The 14,899-nt window shown below is 42.2% G+C and overlaps 1 protein-coding gene across 2 annotated transcripts in view; it reads right to left on the bottom strand.

Annotated features, from left to right (window-relative positions):
* Dym (dymeclin) overlaps positions 1-14,899 on the bottom strand; it is a 303,216-nt gene that overhangs the window by 201,914 nt on the left and 86,403 nt on the right. The gene's annotated exons all lie outside the window — the stretch shown is intronic.

Here is a 14,899-nt window from a genome sequence, read left to right as displayed (position 1 = left end):
TTCTCTCACTGAAGGATTCCAAGTTTTATATAGGTGTGGAAAAACCACAAATGTATATGGAACATGAGAGTAGAATTCAGATTGTTTGGGGGGATGGATAAGAACAATGAGAAGGTGGGAGGGAGAAAGGGCAGGGTATAGGGGTTGACTTGGTTAAAGTCCATTAAATACCTGTATATAAAAATGTCTTTATGAGATGCATCACTGTGTGTAATAATATAAACCAACAAATGTTTACTTCCATTAAAGCTTTCTTATACCCAAGTAATAGGCATGAAAAATAGACTTAATTCCAGTTATAACAGTAACAGATACACTATTCAGGAATACAAAGCCAGCGAGACAGCTCAGCAGGGAAAGGAACTGCAGCCAAGCTGATGACTGAGTTTGATCTCTAGGCCCACCGAGTGGAGAGAACCAACCTGCGTCAAGTTGTCCTCTGAACTCCACATAACTGTGTGTTCAGGTACACACACATAAGTAAATAAGTGTAAAAATGTTCAACAATGACCCTAAAATATACAAGATGTTTGGGCTGACAGCCACTAAACTTGACAAGGCCACGAGAAATCTGGATTAAAGTGGAAACATTTCTGAATAAGAAGATATCATACTGCGTAAGTGTCAAGTCTGCCAATAAAAGAATCTAACATCTATACAAATACTAACAGGAACTGACATGATACTGAGTAACACAGTGAAAATAAAACATTACTACATAGAAAACAAGGAAGGGAGACACTTCAGAGACTAGTCTCAGGAGGATGCTCCATTCACATGGCAACATTTCTCTGAAAGCCAAAATCATTTTAAAAAGATGGATTTTGCAGCAGAGTAGACAAAAGTATCAAAAGAACTAATTTTGGTACATGGATTTGTGGATCTTTGTATGATATCAGGTAATAGTGGCTTTGTAAAAATAACTTGGAAATATTTCTTCAAACCAGTGAGTAAAAGATATAACAAAACTGTAATGTCCCTGGAACACTAAAGTGTAATCACTTACCCACTGCTTAGTTAGAGAAGTATGTATGCGTAACCCCAACACTCAGGAAGCTGAGGCAGGAAAGCAGGATCAAAAGAGTTCAAGGCCAGCCTGGGCTACATAACACCTGGTCTCAAAAAAGCAAAACTAACAAAAAACTCATTTGTTTTCAGATTGAGTATCTCTGTGTAGCTAGCTTTGATCACTCACAATCCTCTTGCCTCAGCTCCCCAGTACTAAGATTGCAGGCATGGGCCACCACCTTGGCAAGGAAGGTTTTTCTTATACAAGCAAAATGAAAAGGGAAAGGATATAAAAATAATAGTAATATAATTAAAATTAAATATTACTATGCAATGAAATACAGCATAAAGTTACAAGACAGGTAATAAATGAGAAGAAAAATTCATAACATATATAACAAAATGGTGTAAAAAAATCTATGTCAGGAGGAAAAGCAAAATAAGAACACGTAAGTTAAAAGCAATCTCTATGTGACAGATCATGCATAAGAACAGAATTTTTTATTTGGTCCTTTTTTGTTTGTTTTGGTAAACAGGGTCTCATCATGCAGCCTAGCCCAGCCTTGAATTCAGGATCTGCCTGCCTCAGTATTTGGATTACGGAAATTATAGGCATAAGGCATGCCCAACAAGAACGGAAAAATTTAAAGATAACATCCAATATGGTTTTTAAAAAGTATGCACACATACTAATTAACCACAGAAAGAGACCAACTGATACTGGATTTTTTGGAGAATATTTGGCAATTCTTGCTGACTTTTTTCCTGAATGCCCCTCCCCGAGGACTAACTTTCATGGTACCAGAAGGCACCAATCAAGCTTCCAAAGGAGGGAGGCGACCAACGGTCCTATTCAGGCCATGAACTACGTCGACAACCAGCATGGCACAATAACCCTAAGAGTACGGTAGTGGCACACACACCTTGGCAGTAACCAACAGATCTCTAGTTGGACTTAAGACCTACTCAACAAGAGGAAGACCATGCCTGGTACTGGAAACCTAGTTAACGAGTCAGTGCTAGTGAAGTTACGGTTATTGTAGGAGAATCTACAACCACTAATGTACTAAAACAGCATAATCCCTAACAAGAATCTATAAATATTTGTCCTTAACCCACAGACTTCATCAAGGAAACTTTTCTTTGCAACAGATGGAGACCACTACAGAAAACCACAGCCAATCAAAATGCAGAGTTGTGGAGCCCAGCCCCACCAGATACATCTAAAGAACATTCCCACACCTAAGGCTCAGGAAACAGTGTGGAAGTGGGAGACAGAAAGACTGTAAGAGTCAGAGGATCAAGGAGTTTGCTGTTAGATCATGTCTCCTAGCTTATCAGAAGCTACACCCATAAAGTCTCACCAACATGACCACCCACCATGAGCTGAACAGGACAATAGCCATGGACAAGTCAAGGTAGAGAGGGAAAAGGCCACGAGGCCTCAGCCCTACACAAAGAACTAGAACACTGAGGAAGGCTGGCAGCAGGAGAGGTGCTGTTCCCCAGGGAAGAGCACGCCAATTGATTGGCCATTGCCAAACAGTCAGTCCTGAAAACATGCATACAAGTCACATTATAAGGACTTAGCAGGTTACATTAGGAATATGTGTGTATACATATATGCATCCAATAACAATTAGTGAAAAGAGAGGCCATAAATTTGAAGGAGAGCAGGGAGGGTATATGAGAGGGTTTGGAGGGAGAAAAAGGAAGGGAGAAATCTAATTATATTATACTCTCAAAAATAAAATAAAAATAAAGCAACTTGCAGGAAAACTGAGTAATCTTAAAAGTTATCACCCAGGCTACTTATCTATGTTTATATATATTTTTTTTTCCTGGCAGAAACCACTATGAAAAATAAATGGAACTGCATGGAATTAAAAGAGGGGTTTTAGGAAGAAGTCAGAGTGGTTTTCTTTGCAAACGAAGGTATTCCACACAGAAAACTCTTACAATTAATAAACAAACACTTGCAGCCAAGCAACAGGATACAAAGTTAGCACACAAAATCTATACTGTCCTTATTTACCAACCAACATGCTGAAGAATAAAACAGTGAAACAATCCCTTCAGCATTATCATGAAAAAAATACTTTGGAATAAACCTAACCAAAGAAGTGAACTACCTCTGTAACAAAACTTTAAAATATTCCAGACAGAAATGTGGTGATATTTTATTTGTATTAAAATGTTATTTGTACGTTAATAAATAAAGTTGCCCGGGGGTCAGAGCTATTAGCAAGCCATAGGAAAGCAGGGCAGTGGTGGCATACGCTTGTAATCCCAGCACTTGGTAGGCAGAGCTGGGTAAGTCTCTGTGTGTTTAGGGATACAGCCATTATTGGATACACATGTCTTTAATCTCAATACCAATCATGGAAAACCTGGAAGCCTATACAGACAGGCTGTGACGAGGTGGTCATTGGTTGGGTTTACAACCAATGAGAAGGCAGAACAGGAACTCTATATAAAGACTTTAACACAGGGGTAGCACTGGTTCAGAGAGGTAGGACCACTGCAGGAGGAAGGGTAAGGTTTTAGCTCTTAGCTCTGACCTCTTGGCTTTCTTCTTTGCATTGGTTCTGTGTTTCTTAGTGGGGCAAGAGTTTCCACCTAAAACCTGAGAAAAGATTCTAAAACGGAGCTAAAAACAGTTCTTAATTGTCTCTCTCAAATGAGCAGCAGCTGCCAGTTAGAGCTACTTGTGGGTTCCTAGCGTGCGAGCTCGACCTGCAGTATGGCGGAAATGAGACCTCTGCAAGTGGCACATTAAGCTGCATGGTGGATTTAGCCTTTGCTAGTACAAAACAAAAAAAGGGGTTTCTGGGCTACACGCTGCTTGGATAAAAGCATAGAGACCCACGATAGCTCCCAGAGCTGGCGGTAAACATAACACCACCATGTTGGGAAGCTGAGGTGGGCGGAGCCAGCAGCCACAGATGCTGCAGTTTAAAGCAATAGATTCACAATAAGACAGATTCAGATGTAATAGTTTACAATGTGTGTAAAATATACGTAGGCTTGAAAGAGACAAAAAAGGTGATATATACAGTTATATAAACAAATATATAGTTTAAAAAAATAAAGTCTTTAAAGAGACAGTAAAATTAATATAAAAAATAAGCCACATGAAGATGAATATTACACAGAGAATCTGGATTGTGTTGTCTTTGTGATTTTTAACTGTAGAAAAACATTTGATTGTAAAAGCTGTTGAGTTATGCCAATATGTATATTTTAAAGATACCTTGACTTCAAAATTTGGATGTAAGGATGTGTTGCTTTGGAAAGGAGACTCTGCTTTTGTTCCCACAGAAAGCCAGAGGCTATTGATTTGTTCCAGATTAAGATACATCAGGTTTGACCAGCCAAGACCCCCTGAAAGGTCTCCGATGACACCATGGCCCAGATGATCCAACATCCAGAATGGTTTGAAGGCAACTGGCTCAGACAATACAGCCTCATGGACTGTTCCATAATCCTAAAATTTTCTTTGTATCCCCAGAAGATATAGCGCCCCCCTCCAGCAGGAAGTAGTAAGAGAAGCTACGCCCAAATTCCCAAATTATATGTAATTTTACTTTGTTAAGGTTAAAACTTTCCTTTTTGAAAAAAGAAAAAGAAAAAAAGAAAAGGGGAAGTGCTGTGGGATGGTCTGTCAAGTGTGTTGCTGATTGGTCAATAAATAAATCACTGATTGGCCAGTGGCCAAGCAGGAAGTATAGGCAGGACAAGGAGGAGAATAAAGCTGGGAAGTGGAAGGCTGAGTCAGAGAGACACTGCCAGCCGCCACGATGACAAACAGCATGTGAAGATGCCGGTAAGCCACGAGCCATGTGGCAAGGTATAGATTAATGGAAATGGATTAATTTAAGCTGTAAGAACAGTTAGCAAGAAGCCTGCCACAGCCATACAGTTTGTAAGCAATATAAATCTCTGTGTTTACTTGGTTGGGTCTGACGGCTGTGGGACTGGCAGGTGAGAGAGATTTGTCCTGACTGTGGGCCAGGCAGTAAAACTCTAGCTACAGAAATGGAAGAAGACACTAGAAGATGGAAAGATCCCTCATGCACAGGGAGTGGAAGATCAACTATGTGGAAATGGCTATCTTTTTAGAAGCATAAAAGACCTCAGATAGCCAAAGAAACTCCAAGCAAAAAGAGTAACGCTGGAGGGGCACCCTTAGTACAATTTGTACTATGGAGACACAGTAATAGAAACTGGAATACTGGCACAAAAACACACTGGAAGATCAATGGAACAGAAGAGAAGGCCAAGGCATAAACCTATACAGCTACAGACATTTAATTTAAAAATGATTTCCTCTATTATTTGTTTATTTGTGTCTGTCAGTCTGACTGTTAGTATGTGCATGCAAGTGCATGTGTGCATGTAGGTGTCCGTGGAGGCCAGAAGAGGGCACCAGATCCCCTGAAACTGGAGTACCACCATCTCCAATTTCAAGGTGTGTTACACAGCTACAGTAGGAAAAACAGTAACAAACCAACAGCATGGTGTTGGCCTAAAACAAACATGTTGACCAATGGGATCACAATGAAGACTCACACATAATTCTACACACCTATGAACACTTGATGTTTAACAAAGAAGGCAAGATTCCATAGTACAGAAAAGACAGCATATCCAACAAATAGTGCTCGTCAAATATAATGGATGGGTACATGCAAAAGAATGAAAATAAATACATATCTATCACCCTGTACAAAACTCAATTTCAAATGGATCAAGGACCTCAACATAAAACTAGATACCTTGAACCTGATAGAAGAGAAAGTGAGGACTAGCCCTGAACTCATTGGCACAGGGAAAGATTTGCTGAACAGAACACCAATAGCACAGGCACTAAAAACAACAATTAATAGGTGGGACCTCATGAAACTGAAAAGCTTTTGTATAGTAAAGGACACCATCATTTGAACAAAGTGGCAGGGTACAGAATAGGAAAAGATCTTTACCGATTACATATCCAATAAAGGGTTAATCTCTAAAGTATATAAAGAACAGCAACAACAAAACAAACATAAAAAAAACAATTAAAATTGGGGTACATTTCTAAACAGAATTCTCAAAAGATTAAACTCAAGTGACTGAGAAGCACTTAAAAGAATGTTAACAGCTTTAGCCATCAGAGAAATACAAATTAAAACTACTTGGAGATTTCATCTTACACCAATCAGAAAAGCCAAGATCCATATGAAGATGGTCGAAGTAAAACTGTCTAATAATAAATAGGGGAGACAATGCCTTCTAGACATCATGACACCGAGTGAAACTTCCACTGCCAGAAAATGGTGGCCAAACGAACCCCATAGAATCTCCCAAACATCACAGGCTATGGCCAAGTCTATTTCTGTTCTCCACAACCTGATGGTAAGGCTCTATTGCTGAAGATAACACTTACGTCATCAAACACAGAGATGTCAAGCCAGTACCTGACTTTAGAGGCTTCACCCCTACTGACCAGTATTAATGGTGCTGAAGGCAGTCTGCATGCTACTGGAGGAGAAATGTTGTCATAAACAGCACCGTGGTACAAACCCTGTAACCTGCAAACAACAGTGACCTTCCCGCAAGATATACTTACTGGTGCAACAGTTGCACAAACGTACAGAAGTAACTCATCACTTTTTGATCGGATCCAAAGGCCTCTGCGTGAGATGGAACCCATATGTGACATTACTAAAGTGGCAAGAACCTGAAACTAGGTACGTCCTGGGCCTGGGGGGAAAACTTAACCCTACTAGTCTGCTAAAGAAACATAACAATAAAAAGACTACTAATGACATACTATACAAACAAATCAGTCTCTCATTGAAAACAAATCAGAGAATCTTCTCGCACAGACTCACAACAGGTCTTTAGAGCACTCTGTCCTAAATGGAATGTTCTCATCAAAGCCCTCCCTTCCCCTCAAGGCTCAGGGAGCTATGCAGAAGAAAAGGTGGAAATATTCTAAGAGCCAGAGGTGGAAGATGATAGAACTCCAAGGAAAGTATCTTCCAGACACAACAGGACCAACGCACAGGTGAACTGAGACTGTGGCAGTGCACACAAGACCTGCGCAGATTCAAGCCAGACAGGGTCCCGGCACCGGGAGGGAAGTGGATACTGGGTATTACCCCTAACCAAGAAGCTATTTGCAATGGACACCAATGGGCAAAGGGGAGTAGCTTTCTCCAGGGGAGTGTTGTTGGGATATCAACCAGACTCCAGGGCAGACGCCAGGCTCAGGAGTATTGTCCAGTATAAAACTAACCCAGCGGTTTATCTGAGGCCTTTTGTTTTGTTTCGGGCATTTTTTTTTTTCTTACTGGTCTTTTGCTCCTTTGTTTTGATTTTTATTTGTGTAGGATGTTTTGGTTTTAAGTTTTTTGTTTTTGTGAGGAGGTGAAGAAGTAATATAAAGTTGGGTGGGTACAGAGGTAGGGAGGATTTGGAAAGAGTTAGGGGAAAGGAAAAAATGTTCAAAAATTTTATGTTAAAAATGTGAAAAAATATTAAAAACAACAGAATTTAGACTTGTTGGTATATAATTATGTGGGACATGAAAACCCTCATTCAAATATCACTGAGTAAAAAAGGAAAATCACAAAACAACACTTGTATACAATAACAAGTCCCACATTTGTGCATGTGATGTGTGCCACAGTCACTGCTGAGCTGGTCACCTCAGGTCATGGAGAAGGGTGCAGAGGAAGGGTCATTTCCAGTCACTGGCTTTCTAGAGTATCACTCATAACACAGACGTATTCTAAGGAAACTTAGCAATTACCAACCAGCAAGGATGGCAGCAGGAGGAGGGAAATTCCTGGTCACCAACTCAGAAAATGTGATGCAATACACGGTGGAACTGAGGATACAGCCCTGAAGTTTTTATTTAAACAAACAAGTTTTCAAAAAGGAAGAAAGGAGGCAGGGAAGGGGGAGGGGAAGACTTGGCAGAAGTTGGGGAGAAAGATGCAGGAGGAGGGGATGGAGTCAGGGAGAGTGTGCTGGCCGATTTTGTGTCAATCTGACATACAACTAGAGTCATCAGAAAGGAAGGAACCTCCATTGAGAAAGTATCTCCAAAAATCTGGCTATAAGCAAGCCCGTAGGGCATTTTCTTAATTAGTGATCAATGGGGGAGGGCTCAGCCCATTGTGGATGGTGCCATCTCTGGGCTGGTAGTCCTGGGTTCTTTTTTTTTTTTTTAAAGAATTTATTTATTTTTATTCTGTGCGCATTGGTGTTTTGCCTGCATGTATGACTGTGTGAGGGTGTCAGATTTTGAACTTACAGACAGGTGTGAGCTGCCATGTGGATGCTGGGAATTGAACCCGGGTCCTCTGGAAGATTAGTCAATGCTCTTAACTCATGAGCCATCTCTCCAGCCCAGTCCTGGTTTCTATAAGAAAGCAGGCTGAGTAAGCCAGGGGAAGCAAGCCAGTAAGTAGCCCCCTCCATGGCCTCTGCATCAGCTCCTGCCTCCAGGTTCCTGCCCTGTTTGAGTTCCTGTCCTGATTTCCTTCAGTGATGAACAGCAATATGAAAGTATAAGCCAAACAAACCCTTTCCTCCCCAACTTGCTCTTTGGTCATGGTGTTTGATCTCTGCAGTAGAAACCCTAAGACAGAGGGAAAGCGGGGGAGGCTGGCTGATGATTTTGGAGGTAAAAGTCACCAACAGAGGCTAGAGAGATGGTTCAGAGGTTAAGAGCACTTTCTGCTCTTGTAGAACATCAGGGTTCAGTCCATCAGCTATATGAAGACACACAACTGTCTGTAACTCAAAAAACACTAGCAAGCTGGGCAGTGGTATGCACACCTTTAACCCTGCACTTGGGAGGTAGAGGCAGAGGCAGGCAGATCTCTCAGTTCAAGGACAACCTGGTCTATAGAGCAAGTTCCAGGACAGCCAGGGCTACACAGAGAAATCTTGTCTGGGTAGGGGGGATGATGACAAAAACCCACTAACATGTTATCATTGATTATATCTATGTGATATAAGTAAGTGATTTTGTATCTTTATCTTTGTACATGTCTATGATTGAAGTTACTTATTACAATGGGCAGAGGTTACACCATTAACAAATCCTTGGAATATTGTACAGCAAAACAAGTAATTGATAAATTTTATTTCTCTAAACTTGGTATGGCAAGCAATTTTAATCCTTTTCACTATAAACTGTTCAATGTAGAAATCTATTATTTTCTAGTATTTTACATTTTGATGGAACATACAATATAAACTATCTCATATTATGCCCGTTGAGGGCAAGAGAGATGGCTGAGCAGGTAAGAGCACTTATTCTCTCCGAGGACCGGGTTTGATTCCCTGCACCCATGTGGCAGCTCATAACAGTCTGTAACTCCAGTTCAAGGGATCAGATACCCTCTTCTGACCTCCACAGGCAGCGAGCACAAATGTGGTGCACATACACACAGGCAAAATACATGCATGCATCTAAAATTTTATGTTGATATAAATATTACATGATATGTATGTCATTTCTTACCAAGTTGTGGTCATACACATCACAAACTTTTAATTGTTTAAAGATTTAAATTATGCTCACATTTGTGTATCGGCCTGTGACTTTGTGCACATGTCTGCAGGTGCCACTGGGAGCCAGAAAGTGTTGGCTCACCTAGAGAAGTGTTACAGGCTTCGTGAGCCACCTGACAGGGGTGCTTGGGACCGGACTGGGATTGACTCCTTAGCCATCTCTCCCGCCCCCTCTAACTTATTCTACAACTCGTTTCAGTGGTTCTAACTATTAACTTTTGACGATTTTTATGAGGGTGGTGCACAAGCCACCCACCCCCAGATTTCAGGGGTTCCAGGAGTGCGGAGGGAGCCTCCGCCCACATTCCTGGTAAAGCCTCGGTGTCAGCAAGAGAAAGCTAGGGCTCATCCACAGCTCTCCCTCCGTTTACTGCAGGAGCATTTCTGATACGTGGGGGACTCCTCAGTTCTCATCAGGAAATTTTGGGTAAATCTCATCCACTGACTGACAACCATAGATCACAAGTTTAATGTATTCAGAGCTTTTCTCTGTGCCATTCATGACACAGCTGAGAAAAATCACAGCAGTGTAGGAAAGTGGAGGGCCACGAGACGAGTCGGTGAATGTTACCCGTGTTCACTGCCAAGCCTGACAGAGAGATAGGTATGTACATACATATATATAGACACACAGATAGACAAATAAGTGTAGTTTCAAACACTTTAATAGTAAAAAATTAAAAATACAGTCAGAAGCAAAAATATTTCTTCTTTGGATCTAGTTGTTTACCTAAACATATCTGTGAAGTTTAGGTCACTCCCTTCCACCCAGAGTTTGTCCCAGGACTGTTTGCCAATGTGTTCACCACTGTTTGTACCAGGATTGTAGGCAGAGAAAACACAACCAGAAAATTCAACCCACAGCAAAAATAACCCGAAAAGCCTCCCCAAGATAAAATGTGCTGTTTTCGATTTCCCTCACAGCTGTTCATCTTCATTATAAGGAGAAACAAGCGAATTTTCCCGGGATAAACTGCACAAAGAAAGTACGTATTCTTCCTTAGGATGGCTTCTTCACTCCCTCTTTCATACTTTCAAACTGTTCCCAGGAATCTGAGCTTCTTATAGGAGACACACACACACACACACACACACACACACACACACACACACACACACACACACACACACTCCACACTCCCTCTTTGCTTCCCGTCTCTGGTAACCCGCACTCACAGCTGCCTCTGTCTCTGTCTCTATCTCTCTCTGTCTCTCTGTCTCTCTCTCTGTCTGTCTCCCCCTCCCTCTCCCTCTCCCTCCCTCTCCCCTTCCCCTTCTTCCTTTCTCCCGTCTCTGGTAACCCGCACTCACAGCTGCCTTTCCTCAGAGGGAGGAGGAGGAGGCAGCTTGTCACTGGCCACATTGTCGTTTGAACTGGCCCATGACATTGGACCATACTTCTTCCAAAAGTTCACTTTTTGTAGATCCAAGCCTCTGATCTATGACCCAAGAACCTTAATGGAATTGCATTTTCCTGTTGGCAAAGAGAAAAAGAGAAAATTCTCTTTACCAGAAAAATAAAGGAAAGTAAGTTACAGTATATTTCCTTCTGTTCCTAAGGCCAAATTAAGGAAGGTTCCCAGTGCTTTTTAATTATATTCCTTGGGTCTTCCAAATAAGCTCTGAAGTAAAATTAAGCTAGCAAAAAGTAAAAAAGAATTCAAGTTAACTAAACAAATAAATCCGGGGCTGGAGAGACGGCTCAGCAGTTAGGAGCTCTCAGGGTTCACTTCTGAGCCCCCACAACTCACAACTGCCCCTAACTCCAGTTCCAGATCTAACACACTCTTCTGGCCTCTGTGGGTACAGAGAGAGAGAGAGAGAGAGAGAGAGAGAGAGAGAGAGAGAGAGAGAGACAGACAGACAGACAGACAGACAGACAGACAGACTCACAGACACACAAACAAACAAATGAAAGGAAGAAAATAACTGTTTAAAAAGGAATCTATTTATTGATACCATTTTTAAAGTTTTAACTCACATATATGCACTCTCATGCAAATGTGACGCACACACAAAGTATGACAAACTGAAACATTGTGAATGTAATAACCATCAAGGAAAGGGGATCTTTCACTTAAAAAACCTTTAGCTTGGCAGCTTCCGGGTAAGAGGTAGACTGGAAGCTGCCTCTGTGGATCTGTGAAGAAGTGTCGCCATGAGTAAAAACAGGCAGTATTCCAAAAGAAAAAGATGCACTGGAAATTCACAAAAGGGGCGAAGAGCAAAAAGAAGCAAGGTACACCCAACGCAGCTCCAGCTGAACGGCTCCACGGTGGGGTCAAGGAAGCGCAGACTTCATCCCTAGGGCCAGCCAGGAGACCCGGGAGAAGTCACTAACGGTCCCAGGACGAGCCCACAGTTCTCACAGACCTCAAATCTAGCTGCAGGCAGAGCTGAAGCTGTACCTCCTGGAGGTAAGGAGAGATGGGTGAGCAGACCAGAGGAGTTCCCTGAATCAGTGAGCGGCAGCTAAGTGCCATCTTGAGAGGAAATCTATTACTCACAACTCAGCTGCCCTGGGGCCCGACAGTGAACAATCATAAATCAGAGTCGCACAGCCGCAGGTTAAAATGAGCCCTGGGAGGCAGCTGAGGAAGCAAAGTCTGATGAGGGGAAAGGTGCACGTGGCAGGAGGGTCACAAGGAAGTGTGCAGCCAAGGGAGTCCTGCACTCAGGGCCTCAGTGGGTCAGGCTCGGGAAAGGCCATCTCCAGGAGGTTGACTGCAGGGTCTGAGAACTGGGAAGCTCCAGGAGACTCCTGGACTTCCACAGCCTGCTACCTCCAGGAAGGAAATCGGTGCACAGGAGGTTTTGAAGATGTGAAGACAGTTACAGAGAGCTGCCTGTATACACTGCAGTGCTATCACTCCTGGCTCACTTAGAAACATCACTCACAGAGGGATGTGTGGTGGTTTGAATGAGAGGTTGGTCTCTCACAGTTTGGGCATTTGAATACTTGGACCCCAGACAGACAGAGCAGGATTAGGAGGTGTGGCCTTGCTGGGGGAAGAAGGTCCCTGGGGCGGACTCTGATAGTTCAAATACTTGAGTCATTCTGAGGTGGCGCTCTCCACTTCCTGTTTGCGGTTGAGACGTGAACACTCGGCTCTTGGTTTCCAGCACTAGTCACCACGTGTGCCTGGGCCACACTTCCCCACTGCGACAGTGATGGCCTCTTGGCTCTAAGTTGCCTTGGCCATTGTGTTTTAATACAGCAACGAAAAAGTAACCAGGACAGAAGGAGGTTCTGAGACAGGCCCGCTGCTGTGACGAGCCTGACTGTGTTGTCTGTCGAAGAATGCAGAAGGCTTTGGCACTGTGAACTAGAAAAACAGCTGAATGCTGTACGAAGAACTTGGTGAGCCATCCTAGTAGGAGCTTGAGACAGTGGTGCCAAGAGCTATGTAGACCGTGGAGGCCCAGCTCATGAGGGAAACAATGTTAGCAAGTAGCTTAAAGATCATTATTGTGATATTTTGGCAAAGAATATGGCTGCTTTCTGACCTTGTCCCAAAGAACTTGCCTAAAGCTAAATATGCCTAATTTCTTTGGCAGAGGAGATGTCAAGACACTTAATACTGACTCTGCTGCATGGTTCTTAGTAATCACCCTCATGCAGGTCTGCAAGGAAAAGGAGCAAGTGGGGCAGAAAGAAATACAAACTCTAGTTTGAAGAGGAAATGACGCTGCAGCCAGGGCTGGTACTCAAGGAAAGAAGGAGGCAAGACCAGCACGGAAAGTAGAGACCATAATTATTTCTGGTCTCGTTATCTAACAGCCAAAATTCAGATATAAACCAAATACACATTACAACATAAAGAATGAGTAAGATGTAGAATGGTCTCAAAATGGGGTAATACATTGCAACAAAAAAAATGAAGGGACTATGCTTCACCCAAAGCGTGGATTGTACAAATAGACAGAAGAAAGGACAAATACAAAATGCATCCATGTGAGTCTGTGAACATAAAGCGCAAACATAGGCAAAACTGGTCGGCAGTATCAGGTTACCGGGAGGAAGGAGAATACAGACCAAGAGCTTCATATGCATGTGTAAAGATGTCATGATGAAGTCCAATCAATCTTTGTACGTTCATTAAAATAAATAACAGTAGCTTTAGAAGTAAGGATTGTGGTTTCTTTGCTGGTGGAAAGAAATATCATTAGGAAAATGAGTAAGAAAAGATTATGGGTACACTAGAACCATTTGATTTAACTCTGTGTGTTCATTTTATGATAATTAATTGAGCTAAATATTAAGTTGCCTGTACTCTTGTTCATGTGTTACACTTAAAAAAGTCTTTTCCTGTTTAACATCCTTAGCCATCAGGGAAATACAAATCAAAACAACTCTGAAATTCCATCTTACACCTGTCAGAATGGCTAAGATTAAAAACACAAACGACAGCTCATGCTGGAGAGGATGTGGAGCAAGGGGAACACTCCTCCATTGCTGGTGGGACTACAAACTTGTACAGCCACTCTGGAAATCAATATGGTGGTTTCTTAGAAAATTATGAATCAATCTACCTCAAGACCCAGTTATACTATTCTTGGGAATATAACCAAGGGATGCTCAATCATACCACAAGGCCACTTGTGTTGCAAGACTCTTAAATGGTCTTCAACTTAAAAAAAACCAGAGCCAGATATTGGGGTAAATGATGAAAGATCAGAGAGACAAAGTGATGAGAGAAACTTCTCACCACTACTGAATCCTCATGCTGAATCAAAGGCAAGATCCTATCTATCTCCACCAATCCTCAGGCCGAATGGAAGGTAAGATCCTATCTCCACGAATCCTCTGAAAGCCTCTAAGTCCTCCACCTAAAGGGCTCTAGTTCCTGCCTCCTCACGCCTTATATGCCCTTCTCCATCCAGCCATCACTTCCTTCCTAGTGCTGGGATTAATGGTGTGTGTGCTTCCAACAAAGGCATGAGATCTCAAGTACTAGGATTAAAGGTGTGTGCCACTACTGCCTGGCTCTGTTTCTCTCCTAGACTGAATCAATCTCATGTAGTCCAGGGTGGCTTTGAACTCACAGAGATTCAAAAGGATCTCTGCCTTCTGAGTGCTAGTATTAAAGGTGTGTGCCACCACTGCCTGGCCTCTATGTTGAATTTGTTCTCTGATCTTTAGGCAAGCTTTATATGATACACAACATATCACCACACACTTCCTTAACTCTTTTCACAGCAGCTTTATTCATAATAGAGAGAAACTAGATGTCCTCAACCAAAGAATGAATAAAGAAAATGTGGTACACTTAACACTGATCAGTAAGAATGGGTTCCATGTGAGACCACTGTGGGC

The sequence above is a fragment of the Peromyscus eremicus genome, chromosome 19 (assembly GCF_949786415.1).
Source record: "Peromyscus eremicus chromosome 19, PerEre_H2_v1, whole genome shotgun sequence".
Classification (NCBI taxonomy): Eukaryota; Metazoa; Chordata; class Mammalia; order Rodentia; family Cricetidae; genus Peromyscus; species Peromyscus eremicus.
Note: the sequence above shows the minus strand (reverse complement) of the source record. Positions and strands in the feature narration are given on the sequence as shown.